The 17,513-nt window shown below is 34.4% G+C and overlaps 1 non-coding gene across 1 annotated transcript; it reads right to left on the bottom strand.

The window, feature by feature from the left end:
* Positions 1-17,069: 17,069 nt before the first annotated feature.
* LOC116535294 lies at positions 17,070-17,176 on the bottom strand. Its single transcript, XR_004262144.1, has one exon. It is a non-coding gene; the product is annotated as a U6 spliceosomal RNA (small nuclear RNA).
* Between the last annotated feature and the right edge of the window lie 337 nt (positions 17,177-17,513).

Here is a 17,513-nt window from a genome sequence, read left to right as displayed (position 1 = left end):
ATCACAGATGTGTATGAACTGTCAGCTTAACATAGGTTTTACAGCCATTTGCTTCATTTAACACATCATATCAGCCACCAATTTGGTTTTTATTTTTTGGAAACTTTTAATTTGCAAGCCATGATTACCTAATGTTGATTATTCTTGTATAATTAAGAATACCATTTAGGAACTGCTCTGGTAGATTCCCCACATTTTTTCTTTGTATATCTTTTTATTAATATCTTTGAACTGCATTAAGAAATAAGCATTAGAAGAATTTTATCAAAATTTATTTTAAAAATATAAAGAGTTATGGACAGACAATGAATTAGAGAGAAATGAAAAATACAGGACTTGCTCATCATTAATGTGGTTAGAGCCTGAATTACATAAACTCTTCAATTTTGTGTGTATGTGCTTTTCAGGGACATTGTCTTATTTCTGCATGGATATCTGTGATTATATGTGTATTTTTAGGGAGTTTTAACTTTTCAACAAGTCTTCACTCAAGTATTGCTGGTTATTTGGGGATGGTTGTCGTTCTTTTTCATCTGTCCTTTTTTCTTTCCAGTTTAAACTACCTTGTAATTGTTACATTATACATATTTCTGGGTTGGGAATCATTGTCTGCATTTGTAGAATTGCTTTCAGTAGAGACAGCCTTATTCTGTATCATAATCAGTGATTGGCAACCTTTGAGAAGCTGGAATTCTTATAATGGATTGGTAGAGCTTAACTTCCAGCCCCTTCAAGATTTTCATCCTCCAACCACACAACCAGTAAATGATCACTAATAGAAGTGGAAAAGAAAATACACAAGCTGATAGCTAGACAGGTCATGAATAGTAAATTAGCATGTCATTTATTTTAGGTATTACATGTTGCATACTCATACTATAATTAATTAGCTTTTTTGTTGCTTTGTAGGTTCCAAAAGAGTCTACAAATGTTGTCTCCTTAATCCTTGCTTGTAACATGAGTCACTGAATCAGTTAAACCTTCGGTGGCACATGTTTGTTACTAGGGTCAAAGGAGATAATCCATCTCAAGGCCTCATGGACATTGCAAACCGTGTAACTCATTAGTCATGTAACTACTCCTGCTTCTCCTCCTTTTCTCCTTAACCCTTGTAATTAGCATGAGTCACTGAGTCAGTAAACCCTTCAGTGGCACATGTTTGTTACTAGGGTCAAAGGAGATAATCCATCTAAAGACCTCATGAACACTGCAAACCAGGTAAGTCATTAGTTATGTAACTACGTTTGCTTCTCCTTCTTTTCTCCTTAATCTGTACATGTAACATGGGTCACAGAGTCAGTAAAACCTTCGATGGCACATGCTTCCTTTTAGGGTCAAAGGAGATAATTCATCTCAAGGCCTCATGGACACTGAAAATCGTGGAAATCATTAGTTATGTAACTACTCCTGCTTCTCCTTATTTTCTCCTTAATCCTTGCAATTAACATGAGTCGCTGAGTCAGTCAAACCTTCAGTGGCACATGTTTGTTGCTAGGGTCAAAGGGGATAATCCATCTAAAGGCCTCGCGGGCATTGCAAACCGTGTAAGTCATTAGTTATGTAACTACTCCTGCTTCTCCTTTTCTCCTTAAACCTTGCAATTAACATGAGTCGCTGAGTCAGTCAAACCTTCAGTGGCACATGTTTGTTGCTAGGGTCAAAGAGGATAATCCATCTAAAGGCCTCGCAGGCATTGCAAACCGTGTAAGTCATTAGTTATGTAACTACTCCTGCTTCTCCTTTTCTCCTTAAACCTTGCAATTAACATGAGTCACTGAGTCAGTCAAACCTTCAGTGGCACATGTTTGATGCTAGGGTCAAAGGAGATAATCCATCTAAAGGCCTCGTGAGCATTGCAAACCATGTAAGTCATTAGTTATGTAACTACTCCTGCTTCTCCTTTTCTCCTTAATCCCTGCATCTGACCTGTGACACTGAGTCAGTAAAACCTTCAGTGTCACTTGTTTGTTGCAATGGTCAAAGGAGATAATCCATCTCAAGGCCTCATGGACATTGGAAACTAGGTAAGTCATTAGTTATGTAACTACTCCTGCTTCCTTCTTTTCTCCTTAATCCTTGCATTTAATATGAGTCACTGAGTCAGTCAAACCTTCAGTGGCACATGTTTGTTGCTAGGGTCAAAGGGGATAATCCATCTAAAGCCCTCGCGGGCATTGCAAACCGTGTAAGTTATTAGTTATGTAACTACTCCTCCTTCACCTTTATCTCTTTGTAGTGGTACTGGTAGTAGAGTAGTAGTAGTGGTAAAGATTGTATTACTAGTACTTTGGTAAAAATAAGATCATGTTCAATAAACACCTTTTATTATGTCAGAGATTGGAGAACATAACATATAGCAGCAAAATGAATTTCTTATTTTCTAGTTTTCTGAGGTTAATGGGGATCGGTTCTGTGAGGTTAACACTGTATAGCAGTCTTAACTCAATGTTGTTCTACTATTACATGATTATCAGTGATTACTGTCATTGTGTATTTCTGGTTTTTTTTTTTTTTCCGTTTGCAAATGTATGTTTTACACATGTCCTCAATCACTATGACAAATCAAAACTTTTGGATATTGTTTCTTTGGAACCAGTTTGTTGTAGGTATGAAATGTGGAAATGCATATGAACATCTGAACTACGTATCTGCCAGGTCTGTAATCATTCAGGAGATTTTCCTGTTGGCTCTACTGCTGGCAGTGCTAGTACTATAATTAATGCTCTCAGTCCTAGTAACACTGCTATTATATTAGTACTAAGAAGAGTATCATCAGTTATAACTCATAGGATTTCACTGGTGCTTTTTCACACACACACACATATATATATAGTCATGTGTTCTGCTTTGTTCTGATTTATTGTTCAGTTTACATATTTTTCTCGAAAACCCTGTGGATCTCTATGCCCAAAGAAATAATTTATTTACAATGAAAGTATTCAAGCCACTGGAAACACAGGTAAGGAGAAGCTAATGTTTGAAGATGACAGACTCTTGATTTTATTCATCCATGATTGCAAATTATAAAATATTATGTCCTTGCCTTATCACTTACTTTAATTATGCATAATTATTGCATGTAAATGGTGAATGGGACATTCTCACCTGGTTCCTGATCTCACGAATTAAGAATAAGAAAGTTAACCATTAAGTCTTCAGTTGGCTGTGGGTTTTCATAGATGCCCTTCAACCAGTTGAGGATATACTCTGTGCTACACCTGATTTTCTGTTATTTTTTTTCTGATATAGATATCAGATTTAGTCACATATTTATCTGCATCTATTGAGATGTTCTTTTTATTCCATTTTAATCTGTTAATATTGAACATTGCCAGACTTTCCCTGGGATTCTATTCTCTGTATTGGAGTCAGTATTCTCTCTTTGTGAATTTGGCAGGAGAATGGACGGACTATTCTAATGTTTCCCCTCTCTCACACATTACTCTAGAGTATCTGAAAGACACGTTTTTCTGTATATATCTGCTGGGTTTTTTTGTTTTAGACTGCAGATAAATTTGATCACTGTTCTTTCATCTGATCTGGAAACAGTAATCTCCAATTACCGAATGGTGGGAGTATTAGAGGTATTTCACATGTAGAGGTTTATGTACAAGAAACATAATTTTTACATATTATCCATTCATTACCGCCTTACCTCTGATATGGCTCATTATTTTTGAGACCATTCTGGTGGTATGTTTACACCTATAGATCTATAAAATAGTTTTCAGTAAAGCATTGTACCACCTAATTCTTCTGGTAAGGGCTTTAAGTCATTAGCAATCCTGTAGTCTCCTCTTGGAAAGGTTTGTAGGTTTCAGAGAACTAAGTATATGGTTGGGCATTTCTACAAATTCATCTTTCTTTTTGATAAGATTCTTACTTTCCTAATATTTATTGATGGTTAATGCTGATAGTTTGTGAAGAAGGTACTTAGTGTGGTACCTCTTCGTTTTCTCCCACCCTTACAAAACTAGTGGTTTTCATATTTTAATGAATCTAGATAGACAGTAACATCTCCATTTTTAATGCATTGCTGTATTAAAGAAATTCTCATTCCACATCATCACCATCAGTTAAGTTCCAAGGGAGGCACTTAGGAGAACTCTGCCTTCCCATCATAAATCTGAAAGTACACGCTGCCAGCTGTTTCTGGATTGCTCTCATTCATCAGAATTATCAAGATTTTGGGAAAATTTTGTGTAAAGGACGATAGTTAATAGTGAGGGAGAATTATAGGTAATAGAATTGCCCACATACTTATCTCACTGATGGTTAAGTAAGTTGTAAATAGGAAATTTCATAAGTAAGCTTTCTTATCTAGATATGCCCTTTGTATCGCCATAAATGTAACATCTGCTATGTTGTTATATTTCAGGATTCAAGCATATCTTCAAGTTTTCTCACTAATCTTCATGACAAATTCGTGTCAGTGAGTATGTAAAAGATTCAGCGGCACGCATTTGTCGTGAGGATATATGAGAAGATTCACAGAAAATTCCCAAATACGTTGATGTGGTGTAAGTGAGCATTTCAGAAATATAAGTTCTTGTTGTTGCTCTTGTCCTTTTATTTGTATCTGCCTTTATTTTTCCCATAACTTATGAAATAAGGCAATGAACTATAACGAGATATATAGTAGCCTCTGACTCCATGCCAACTGGTATATTCAGTGCTTGTTCTCGCATGATAAACAGCCTGTCATCATCTGTGTGAGTCAAACACCCTAAGGCCAATGAAAGAAATAGATGTTGGCAGAACTCGGTCAAAATAGGAATTGTTTTCCAGATGTTTCCTCTCACAGCTTTTCTTGTTCTCTAACAGTCTCAGGAAATGGGCATATTTCTTCTGTGCTCCATATCAACAGTTATATTTGGTTTGATGAAGAAAGGATATGAAACTTTGGTACATTGGTGTCACACTTTATAGCAGGATAATAGGTGAATCATCACATAGGTGTTGATAGTTTCAGGTGGGAGTGAGAGCGAGGTTCCAATCATGGCTAGGAGAACTGGATTGGCATCACGCATTTAGCCAGTGCCATTTGTGCAAACCACTTTTGAGACAGGGCTTACCTTTCTTGGTTCTCGTCTTCTAGATTTTGGCCAGACATTCCCTCGTTTACAGGAAGGTCTTTGAGACTTTCAAGAGGAGTTGTAAAATGTATTTTGTTTAGCTTGCTTAGTTTCCGAAGCAATAATGTTGGAATGAATTACCTTTTTCCATTATCAAAATCAGTAGTTTCCAAATATGTTTGAATATAATGATTACTGGTACTAAGGGAAGCTTTTGGTTTTTGTATATGTCTTATCTACCCAACTTACTAAAGCTAACAGTAGTCATCATTTTGGCTTAGTTTTCTTCAGTTCTTTGTGTGTTTGATATGAACCATGTGCATGAGGCATTGCAAAACCAAAAGCAAACTCTACATTCCATTTTGATAGTGAGTCAGAGAGCATGCTAAATGTTGGAAATAGACCTCACGCATTTGTCTACATTTGCCTTTTAGTGACAAGATGTTTACTTCAGGCCAGGCGTGGTGGGTCACACCTGTAATCTCAACACTTTACGAGGCTGAGTCAGGCGACTCACCTGAGGTCAGGAGTCAAAGACCAGCCTGGCCAATATGGTGAAACCCAGTAACTACTAAAAATACAAAAATTAGCTGCCCACCACCATGTCCAGCTAATTTTTGTGGGTGTTTGTTCCCATTTCCACCATATAGTTTGGAAGGGAAATTTCCCATTAGCCAATTTTAAGCAAGGAAATCCTGAGACTTTAAAGGATTCTCTAGTGTCTCATGGCAAGTACATTTTTAAAGATTAAATATATTTCTGTATTGGTTATTAACAAAATTAGTAGCAAGTCACATAATTTTTTAAATAAGTCAATGATTTATAATGAGATACTCAATAATCTCTCAGTACATGTCAGGTCATGACTTTCTGGGTGTATTTAAAATATAACCACATTAAAAATATATACCGATGTGCCTAGAAACACATGTTGACCTCTCTTCAGGTTTTCAAATTGCAGTTTGGTACTTTATTTATTTATTTATTTTGAAAATTGGAACCTACTTTGACCATTACTATACTACTTGCTTTTATTCTCCAGAATACTCCATGGATGTCCATACTGAAAGATGTGTGTGTGTGTGTGTGTGTGTGTGTGTGTGTGTGTGTGTGTGTGTGTCTTTATAAATGTCCATGTATCCATATGTTCATTGAATTACAGGAATGCATTGCAGGCTTTTGAATTGTGAGCACTAATCTTTCCATATTTTTATAGTGGACATTGGAATGTATAATATAGACATTTCTCCTCCTTCTTTTCCTTTGAACTTGTCATGACTATCTTTAAATATTTTACTTTCTATTACTGATTGCCTTATAATATTATCATATATCTATTAGTCACCTTTGCTAGAAGAGGTCTCTGTAGGTTAGCACCCCATGCAGGTGGTAATTCCACGTGGTGAGATAGCAGAACAATGGTTTGGAGGTAATGCAGCCACTTTGGTTCCAGTTGACGAAGTTGGGTTTAGTCAGTTCCTTCACCCAGTGGAAAACTAGAGAAATTAAATCTCTAATGTGGACATCATCATAGTCATGAACAAGGGGAAGCTTCTGTTCTGAAAAGGATTCCACCATACAATGAGTTTGGGAGGAATTTGCTGTCAGTTCCTGCATTGTTCTATTAAATATCTGAAATAGCAAAAATGTTGGGGCCATTTAGTTTAAAGAAATATAATTAAATAGCAATGGTGAATTATGACTAATAACATTACTGAAAATCTTACACCTGATAGATCAGTGAGTAGATTGTAAAGGGTAAATGAATGTGTCACAAGTAGTTTTCTTAGGTATGTCTTATTGTGTTGTGGTAATATTATGTATTTAATTGTTACTTTTCAGACTGAAACAATCCTGGTTTTCCCCTCAAAACAAATCTGTCAGTAAGTTAGCAAAAAATTCAGTGGCATGGGTTTGCCGTGAGGGTCAGATGACAACATATACATAAAAGCCTCAAATACATTGCCAACTATGTAAGTAAGGAACAAAGAAATGCAGCTTCTCCTTCCTGTTCTTTTTCTATCACTTTTTCACTTTCTTCTTCCTCTTCTTCCTGCTTTTCATACTTCTTTACTTTCCCTTACCCCTCCTCCTGTACTTTCTCTAATTTCTATTTTTCTCCTCATTCTTGCACTATGTTTTTCATTCTTTTTTTACTGTTATGACTAATATAATTCCTACTACTACCACTTTGAGTAAGTATATGACTCCTTTTTATTTCACATGTAGGAGCAAGTGAATTGTCACTTGGCATTGCTATCTTAGGATATCCTGAGACGTGCAAGAATACAAGGCTTCCTGCTTATGAGACTCTTTTTCTGAATTAATTCTGTCAACTCTAACAAACACTAGATGTACATGAGGCTTAATTAAATATCATCAGAAAGAAATTCATTCACAGAACTTAGACAATGCTACTCTCATTAGAACCATGACAGTCCTGTCAAATCCAGTCCTCTTCAAGAACTAAGGACGACCAATGGGAGCTAATATGAGCAATTAGGGAAAAAAGTCTCCCAAAATAGATTGAGTTCATCTCCTGCTATAGGTTCCTGTTAGGTTATATGCTACATCCCTTTAGTTCTTCTGGAAAGATTTACTCTTTTTCTCATAGATGTCTGGAAAGAATATACATTTATGCCTAGCAGATAAATGTAGAAGATATATGTGTAAGTCTTTGTATGTTTATATTTTGCTTTCATTCTTTTCTGACAGGTTATTGTTTGTGGACAAGAATCATGCTGTTTATTGAATATTTCCTTTTTGCCCTAACACCTACTTCTTGACACTACTCATTTTAACACCATTCTACCTTTTTTTTTGATTATACCTAAAGAATTACGAAAGCAATTTTAAATGTAACATCATGTAATCTACTTAAAGTAAGTGCTTTAAATCATTAGCAATTTTTAGCTCTCCTCCTACATAGATTAATATTGTTCAGAGAACTGAACATAACTTAAGGGCTTTGCTTCCTTCTCATCTAGCCTCACAAATTATCATCTTGAAGCATTAATATCTAGAGAACTCAAGGTTGGAAAACTCCAAAATTTTAGCTGCCTTTAAAATTTTATAAATAAGTTTACTTTTTATTTCAATTTTTTTTTTAGATATAAGAAGTACATGTGTGGGTTTGCTACATTGGTCTATTGCATGAAGGTAGAGAACATAGTACCTGACATGATTTGACTCTGTGTCCCCACCCAAATCTCATCTTGTAGCTTACATAATTCTCATGTGTTGTGGGAGAGACCCCGTAGGAGAGAATTCAATCATAGGGGTGGGTCTTTCCCATGCTGTTCTAGTGATAGTGAGTAAGTCTTATGAGATCTGGTGGTTTTAAAAACAGGAGTTTCCCTGCACAAGCTCTCTCTGTGCCTGCTGTCATCCATGTAAGATGTGACTTGCTCCTCTTTGCCTTCTACCATGATTGTGAGGCCTCCCCAGCCACATAGAACCGTGAGCCCATTAAACCTATTTTTATTCCCAGTCTTGGGTATGCGTTTATCAGCAGCATGAAAATGGACTAATACAGTACCCAATAGGTAGTTTTTAAACGCACCACTCTCCTTTCTCCCTCCCTCCCTAGTAGTCCACAGTGTCTGTTGTTCCCATGTTTATCTCCATGGGTCCTCAATGTTTAACTCCGACTTATAAGTGAGAACATGCAGTATTAGGTTTTCTGTTCCTGCGTCACTTTGCTTAGGATTATAGCCTTCAGCTTCATCCATGTTGCTGTAAAGGATATTATTTCATTCTTTTTTATGGCTGTATAGTTTTCCGTTGTGTAGAAGAACCACAGTTTCTTTATCTATTGCGATCATTGATGAGTTTCTAGGTTGATTCTGTGTCTTTGCTATTGTGAATAGTGAATATGTGAGTGAATGTGTATTTTTGGCATACTGATCTGTTTTCCTTTCAGCATATACCCAGTAATGGGATTGCTGAGTTGAATAGTAGCTCTGTTTTAAGATCTTTCTGAAATATCCAAACTGTTTTCCATGGTGGCTGAACTAATTTATATTCACAGTAACAATGTACAAGCATTCCCTTTTCGCCATAGCCTCTCCAGCATCTGTTGTTTTTTGATAGGGGAAAAAGTTAACAATAATAATTGACCCTTTAATTATTTTTTGACCCTTTAATTTTAAATGATACTTGGTTAGTTATAATTTAACCAAGGTATAATTTTCATATTGTAATTGCTTTATTATTTTTATTGATTTTTACTTTTCAAATGTACTTTCTGAATGTTTTCTTAAGTAATCATGTGTCAGGATAAATTTCTCTGGTCTTTCTAGGTTAGTGCTGCTCATATTAACTCAAGGCTGCAATGTAAAAAAACATTGGTTTCCAGAGAGTGGGACCACTTCGCTTCCAGTAATGAAGGTGAACCTGGGCCATTACCAGCACATAGTACAAAACTGGAGAACTCTAATCTCCAGACATGAATGGCATCAAAGTTAGTAAGTAGCAAAGGGATGCTTCTGTTCTGAAAATAATTGTGTCATATAATGAATTTGGAAGGAATTGATGGCAATGGGCTTAGGCTGTCATATCTAAAAGAGCAAAATTGTGGGACCATTTGGTTTAAAGAGATACAATTGAATAGTGATGGTGAATTATAACTAATAGAAGGAATGACTGAAAACAGTACATCTGGTAGATTGGTAATTAGATTGTAAATAGGAAATGAATGTATCATCCTACCCATGACAATCTGTGTCAGTGAGTTAGTAAAAGATTCAATTACAGAGATTTGTCATGAAAGTAAATGGGAAATTTCTTACAAAATCCCCTAGTCCACTGACAGTTCGGTAAGAATTAATGTAACTTTTTCTTCCTGTTGTTGTTTTTCTTTATTTATAGACAATATAGATATTTATTCCCATTTTAAAATACAAAAGCTTTGAGATTATTTAATATTTATCTAGTAGTAATGTTAGAATTAGTTATTTTTCAACTTTTATTTTAGAATTACAACTAATAGAAAGAATGACTGAAAATAGTACATCTGATAGATTGGTAAGTGGATTGTAATATGTAGGGGGTGTATGTGCAGATTTGTTACAAAGGCACATTGCGTGATGCTGAAATCTGGAATATGAACGAAACTTGTCATTCACATAGTGAGCATAGTACCCAATAGGTAGTTTTGCAATGCTTACTCATTTCCCTCCCTCCCTCCTCTTGTAATCCCCAGTGTGTATTGTTCACATCTTTATGTCTATGTATTCAATGTTTAGCTCCCACTTATAATTGAGAATATGTGGTACCTGTTTTTCTGTTTCTGCATTATTTTGCTTAGGATAGTGGTTTCCAGTGGCATCTATGTTGCCATAAAGGACATGATTTTGTTCTTTTTATAACAGGGTAGGATTCCATGGTGTATATCTACCATATTTTCTTTATCTAGTCCACTGTTGATGGGGATATGCATTGATTCCATGTTTTTGCTATCATGAATAGCACTGCACTGAGCATATGGGTGCATGCATCTTTTTGGTAGAATGATTTATTTTCCTTTGGGTATTTACCCAATAATGGGATTGCTGCATTAAATGGTAGTTCAAGTCTTGGTTCTCTGAGAAATCGTCAAACTGATCTCCACAGTGGCTGAGGTAATTTACATTCCCAACAGTGTTTAAGTGTTTTCTTTTCTTCACAATCTCACTAACATCTGTTATTGTTTTTGAATTTTTAACAAAAGCCATCCTGACCAATGTGTGATGGTATGTCATTCTAGTTTTGATTTGCAATCTTTCTAATCTTTCTATGATTAAGTGATGTTGAACATTTTGTTCATGTATTTGTTGGCTTGCTTGTATTTCTTCATTTGAGAAGTGTTTGTTTATGTTCTTTGCCCACTTTTTAATGGGGTTTGTTTTGAGCTTGCTCCTTATAGATTCTGGATATTAGACCTTTGTCAAATGCATAGTTTGTAAATATTTTCTGCCATCATGTAAGTTGTCTGTTTATTCCTTTGATATTGTTTTCTTGCCTTGCTGAAGCTCTGTAGTTTAATTTGGATCCACATGTCAATTTTTGTTTTTGTTGCAATCGCTTTTGATGACTTAACCATAAACTCTTTGCCAAGTCTGACATAAAGAAAGGTATTTCCTAGGTTATCTTCTAGATTTTTTATAGTCTGAGATCTTATATTTAAGTCTTTAATCCATGTAGAGTCAATTTTTGTATATGGTAAAATATTGGGGTCCAGTTTCATCTGCATGTGGCTAGCCAGCTATCCTAACACTATTTATTGAATAGGGGGTGCTTCCCTCATTGCTTGTTATTGTTGGTTTTGGCAAAGATCAGATGGTTGTAGGTGTGTGGCTTTAGGTCTGGGTTCTCTAATCTGTTTCATTGGTCTCTGTGTCTGTTTTTGTACCAGTGCCATGCTGTTTTGGTTACTGCAGCCTTATAGTATAGTTTGAACTCCAGTAGCATGATGCTTCCAGCTTTGCTCTCTTTTATTAGGATTGTTTTGGCTTAATTGGAATCTTTTCTGGCCTATATGAATTTTAGAATAGCTTTTCCTAATTCTGTTGTAAATTGATATCATCCATTTATATTGAGGTAAACATTAGAAGCACATTCTCATATTCCCTTTAAAATATTATCTGTTAATTGTAGATTGATAATGAATTTAAGAAAAATCAGTAATGCTATAATATAAGTATTGTTTGGCAGGTCATATTTTAATTAGCTGTTTCATAATCATTTTATATTTATATGTAATTTGCCAGGATATTATATTTATTTGTTATAACAGAAAAATACAATGTAAGTTCATTTTTAGAAATTTTAAACTTTTAAAATGTTTTGCATGCATTCTTATTTCAATATTCTTTGGTTAATAATTGATTGCTGATGTTATTAGGGGATTGTGATTTTTAAAATAGGAATTTACCATGTATGTAAATGATATTTCATAGCTTTTTGCTGTGGTAATATTGCTTTTGAGTCTCTTAACATTAAAATTTCCAATGTACTTTTGTCTATCATTTAACAAAGGGGATATGTTCTGAAAAATGTGTCCTTAGGCAGTTTTGTCATTGTGTGAACATCATAGAGTGTGCTTACACAAACCTAGATGGTATAGCCTTCCACACACCTAGGTTGTATGGTATAGCCTATGGTGCCTTGGCTTTAATTCTTTACAGCATGTTACTGTACTGGATAATGTAGGCAAATGCGACAAAATTGTAAGTATTTTTGCATCTAAACATAGAAAAGGTATATTAACATATGGTATAGTTAAAAAGTAGTACACATAATAGGGCACTTATCAGGACTGGAGATTGTAGGACTGCAGGTGGCTCTGGGTGAACCGGTAAGTGAGTGGTGAGAGAATGTGAAGACCTAAGACATTATCGTATACTACTGGAGGCTATATAAACACTTTACACTGAGACTACACTAAGTGTATTTTAAAATACTCTTCTTTCTTCAATAATAAATTAAACTTAGCCTGTAAATGTTTATACCCTTTTTAATTTTTTAAACTTTTTACTTTTTTCTAATAACATTTAGCTTAAAAGACAAACTTGTTTTAAGCTTTCTTTATATCCTTATTCCATAAGCTTTTTTTTCTTTATCTACTTTTTAAAAGCTGTTGTTAAAAACTAAGAGACACAGACACACACATTAACCTAGACCTATATAGGGTCAGGATCATCAATGTCCCTGTCTTCCACCTTCACATTTACGCCACTAGAAGGTCTTCAAAGGCAGTAACACACATGGTGTTGTCATCTCCCATGATAACAATGTCTTCCTCTGGAATATCTCCAGAAGAAACTGTCTGAGGCAGTTTTACACTTAACTTTTGTTTTAAGAAGTACAAGGAGTACCCTCTAAAATAATAAATAGTATAGTAAAAACATATTCCAGTAACAGTCATTTATTATTATCAAATATTATATACTCTACATAATTTTATGTGCTATGCTGTGACATCACCAAATTATATGAATTTCTCAGTTGTGCAATAATCTATGGAACCACCATTGTATATGCTCAAATAATAAAAAGTATGGTATAGAAAAATTTAATCCTATAACATACTTGTTTATGGCCATCAGATATTATGTACTGTATGTATTATATGTGCTACACTTTTATATGAATGGTAGCACTATAGGTTTGTTTACACCAGCATTACCATAAACACATGAGTTATGTGTGGCAGTAGAATTTATGACAGCTACTATGTCACTAGGCAATAAAAACTTTTCAGCTCCATTTGAAACTTATGGGACCACCATTGTATGCGCAGTCTGTCATTTTTGTATGGTGTACAACTGTCATTTCACATACTGTCTCCTTTAATATTCATTAACTATTATTATTAAGAAGTATTAAAAATGTCACTAATACATATTTATTATGATTATACTACTGTAGGCTTTATAAACACTTTACACTGAGGTTACACTAAACGTATTTAAAAATATTCTTCTTTCTTCAATAATAAATTAACCTTAACTTATTGTAAATGTTTATAAACTTTTTAGTTTTAAATTAGAAAATCTATCACATTTTCTGTCAGGTGTGTAATTGTTCAGGAAATACTACTTTTTGTTGTTGCTGTTATTACTACTCTTATGTTTATTAGTAACGGAAAGCACACTTTTACTTACCACTTTTAACAGGATGGTATTCAAAGAAATTGTAATGATTAAATAACCTGATAATATCACACAGGAAGATTTTTTAAAAATCCATTGAACTAGGATGATCATTCAATGAATATTTTTAAATTCAATGAATCTAGTACAATGAGAGAGTGGTTATAATGTAAAACGTAATTCTCTCTCATAACAAACATGCTTCTCCACCTCTCACTTTAAACCTGTTCTACATAACCAGTGTTTAACATATAGCTCTATTTTTCATGTGCCAAGAAATACAGACAGATCAGTGTTCAATTTTATTTCCAGGATGTATTCGTTTTTTCCAGTTTGCTGTACAGATTGAAATATAGGCTGCTTGTTGATATTCAATGTGTTTACCCTTTAGATCACTTCTTGCAAATCCATGCCAAAATAGATCTAAATTGTGTTTTCACACAGTTGAAGCATGGAAAACACAAAGAAGACATTGAGATGAGAGCAGAGGTGAATGGTTTCGGTTGATTTTGATTCTTATCAATCCAAGATTCATATTACATACTTCTAAAAATCAATTCATTCTGTTTTTTGAGAACAATATCTCTTCTATTAATGTGCTGTTGCAACAATTGTCTTCTATGTAGCTTGCAAAGTTTGATCCCATCTATTGCCAAAACATTTGTTTTTCTGTAATCACTCTTGTTGGGTTTCATTATGTTACTCCCACATTTGGAGGTGAGTTTGGAATTACAAAAGAAGCAACGCTCATTTTGCATCACCCTGGGTCAACTGGGCTTCCATTTAATGAAGTTGGGTCTTATCTCTCACCTAGGACCCAGACACCATGAGAGCTTGACCACGAAAGAGGCAGTTAGGAAGGATGGTTGGCCTTCACTAATGTTCCTGAATTTTTATGTGTATGTGTGAAGAATTTCTGAATGGGAAACCTGTGTAGTTACTACAGTCACCTTTACCATGTTGAAGTTCATGTTGTGATGATGTACTCACTTACATGCCTGTCACTATTTATGTTAGAAAATTTTAACATGCATTTCTCAGCTATTTCTAACAACAGTTCTGGGATAGAAAATTAATAACAATTTCATGTAATTTGAACACTACTAGAATTTGATCAAAGGAATCCATAATGACAGGTAAGTGATCGTTAAGTCAGTGTTAACAATCAGTATTAATGCTTATGATTTTTATTAAGTTTAAAATTATTATACAGATAGAAAGCTTTAATTAGATTAAAGTGACTTGTTTAGGACACCAGAGAAAGTAAGCATGGTTTTTCTTTTTCATGTGGGATTTTTAATGATGCATATACTTTTATCTTACAGTAACTCGTGAATCTAAGATACACTTACCCCCAGATGAACACAGATTTGTGCATTTCCACATCGTTTCCATAATGAATTCCATGGTAACTTAATATTGAAACCTATTTTTTTGTTTAAACAAACATATATTCTGTCCCCATAATTGAAGCTACCATGTATATTTTTCTGTTTGTCTTGAGCCTGTCATTTGGTAAAATATGGCATTAGACTCTGATTTTTGTGTAATATGATAAGTCCATGAATGTGAAAAATTTTCACCTGTCAACATCAAAACCATTTGGTGTTTTATAATACAACACTATAATTAAAGTGCTATACAGTTGAATTAATGATGTAAACTGAGGATGTAAACATTTTTCTACTATATACACATTTTTCTGTATATCACAACATATCACAACTGTTTGCACTCTTTTTTTTTGAGACAGAATCTCGCTCTGTTGCCCAGGCTTGAGTGCAGTGGTGTGATCTCAGCTCTCTGCAACCTCTGCCTCCTGATTTCAAGCAATTCTCGTGCCTCAGCCTCCTGAGTAGCTTGGATGACAGCCACATGCCACCATGCCTGGCTAATTTTTTGTGTTTTTAGTAGAGACGGGGTTTCACCATGTTAACCAGGATGGTCTCGATCTCCTGACCTCGTGATCCACCCTCCCCAGCCTCCCAAGTTTGCACTCTTTTCTAGCAAAGTCTCTGTGAATTTTTTGGGCGATAACCCTGTATGTTCAAATTTTGACAATACCATTCAGGATGCAGTATGGCAAATGTTTTTTCTACTTTCTCTATGGATTTATAGAATGATAAAACTTGTTGATATTTAGATGTTATAAGTGATATCACTTTGCAAAATTTCCGTGAATGTAACATCTATGTTCCCAGTGTGCATTGGCAATAAGGAATTTGGGCAAAATAAAATCAAAGTCCTTCTTACAAATAAACATTGCACATCTCCCGATTTTGGTACACGCCATACATTTTGTTTTCATCAAGAAATCCATGCTATATTCTTCCTGAATGTCTAGAAGAGATATAAGAACTTTCTTAGCTTTTTTGTTTGTTTATATTCATAATGCTTTAATCTCCATTATTTTTGCTATTACTGGCAGCCAGGTATATAACTATGTTTTTAGTATACGTGCTGCTGAGGCGACCGCGTATAACTAGGTTTTCAAACCCAACTGTGTTCTCTGAGTCCTCCTTATATTTTAGACTGCTCTTGTTAGATTATTACACTTACTGTTTTTATGATTTAGAGTTGAATGAAGCTTTATAGCATCAATTATTAACTGCTTAAGAATACAGCGAAAATGGGTTTTAGCAAGTAAGTGATCTAATCTTGTGATAATAAAATTGTTTTTACTTCTATGTTGCTTCTTAAGTTCACAAAGTACTCTATCTCCTAGATATGTAATGATTCATCAAATATTGGTTATGACTGTAACTACTATGATGATGATTAATTTTACAAATGTTTCAAGGATGAAGTTTAATTTTCACCTTTTTTGAAATTTTGGGACATTTAAAGGCTAAATGACTTGCTAATATTCCGTTCCAAGTGGACTTTTAATAAAATTATGTTCTAATGAATTTTAATGAAAATTTTCAGTTCTTGGCATATCTAGTAAAATGGGAACAAGTTGTTTAATAATTATTGCTTTTTATAAGTGTTATTCTGTATATCTTTTGTATCCACCTATAACTACCTGGAGCTTCACATAAAATCGTCTTTGCCACGTGCCACATAGACCTCAGATATCTATGAGGATTTGAGGTAATAGAGACAAGCAATGAGATGGTAGTAGTTAGTTCTCAGAGGGACTTTGCTGGGGTTCACATCCTGTGGTTTTATATAATAAGTCTGAATGAGAAATGTGTCATTAATATATGTGTCTTTAGTAAAAATAGATGCCGTGATTACTAAACATTTATGTTCGTATTATCACTTTTTAAGTTACAAAATTATTTTATACCTCTCCACTTTAATAAAAATCATATAATATAAATTGAATTTTTTAATTTGTTTTTTTATTAACATTTTTAAAAATATGGAACACTTCACGAATTTGCATGTCATCCTTGTGCAGGGGCCATGCTAATCTTCTCTGTATTGTTCCAATTTTAGTATATGTGCTGCCAAAGCGAGCACATAAATTGAATAATTTCATATAATTTTTTGATTAAAGAGCCCACAAATTCAGTTAAGAAACTCTAACTGAAAAGTTAATAAGCATCAAATTAATGTTAATATTGGTTATTGTTTTTATTTTATTAATATCACAAATAGTTATTTAAAAGATAGGAAATATTGGTGAATGTGGAATGTAGTGAATTATTCATGGCCCTTGATATAATCAGTGATGTAGTTTACCTTGTTTGAAAAAAGTAAATGTCTTTGGTAATTAAAAAATACTAATAATAGATGTGGGCCAGAGGCCAAGGCGGGCAGATCATGAGGTCAGGAGTTTGAGACCATCCTGGCTAAC

This window comes from Sapajus apella, unplaced genomic scaffold (assembly GCF_009761245.1).
Source record: "Sapajus apella isolate SASKATOON/1434 unplaced genomic scaffold, GSC_monkey_1.0 scaffold93, whole genome shotgun sequence".
In the NCBI taxonomy this organism is placed as follows: Eukaryota; Metazoa; Chordata; class Mammalia; order Primates; family Cebidae; genus Sapajus; species Sapajus apella.
The sequence above is the reverse complement of the archived record's forward strand: the minus strand, read 5'-3'. Positions and strand labels throughout refer to the sequence as shown.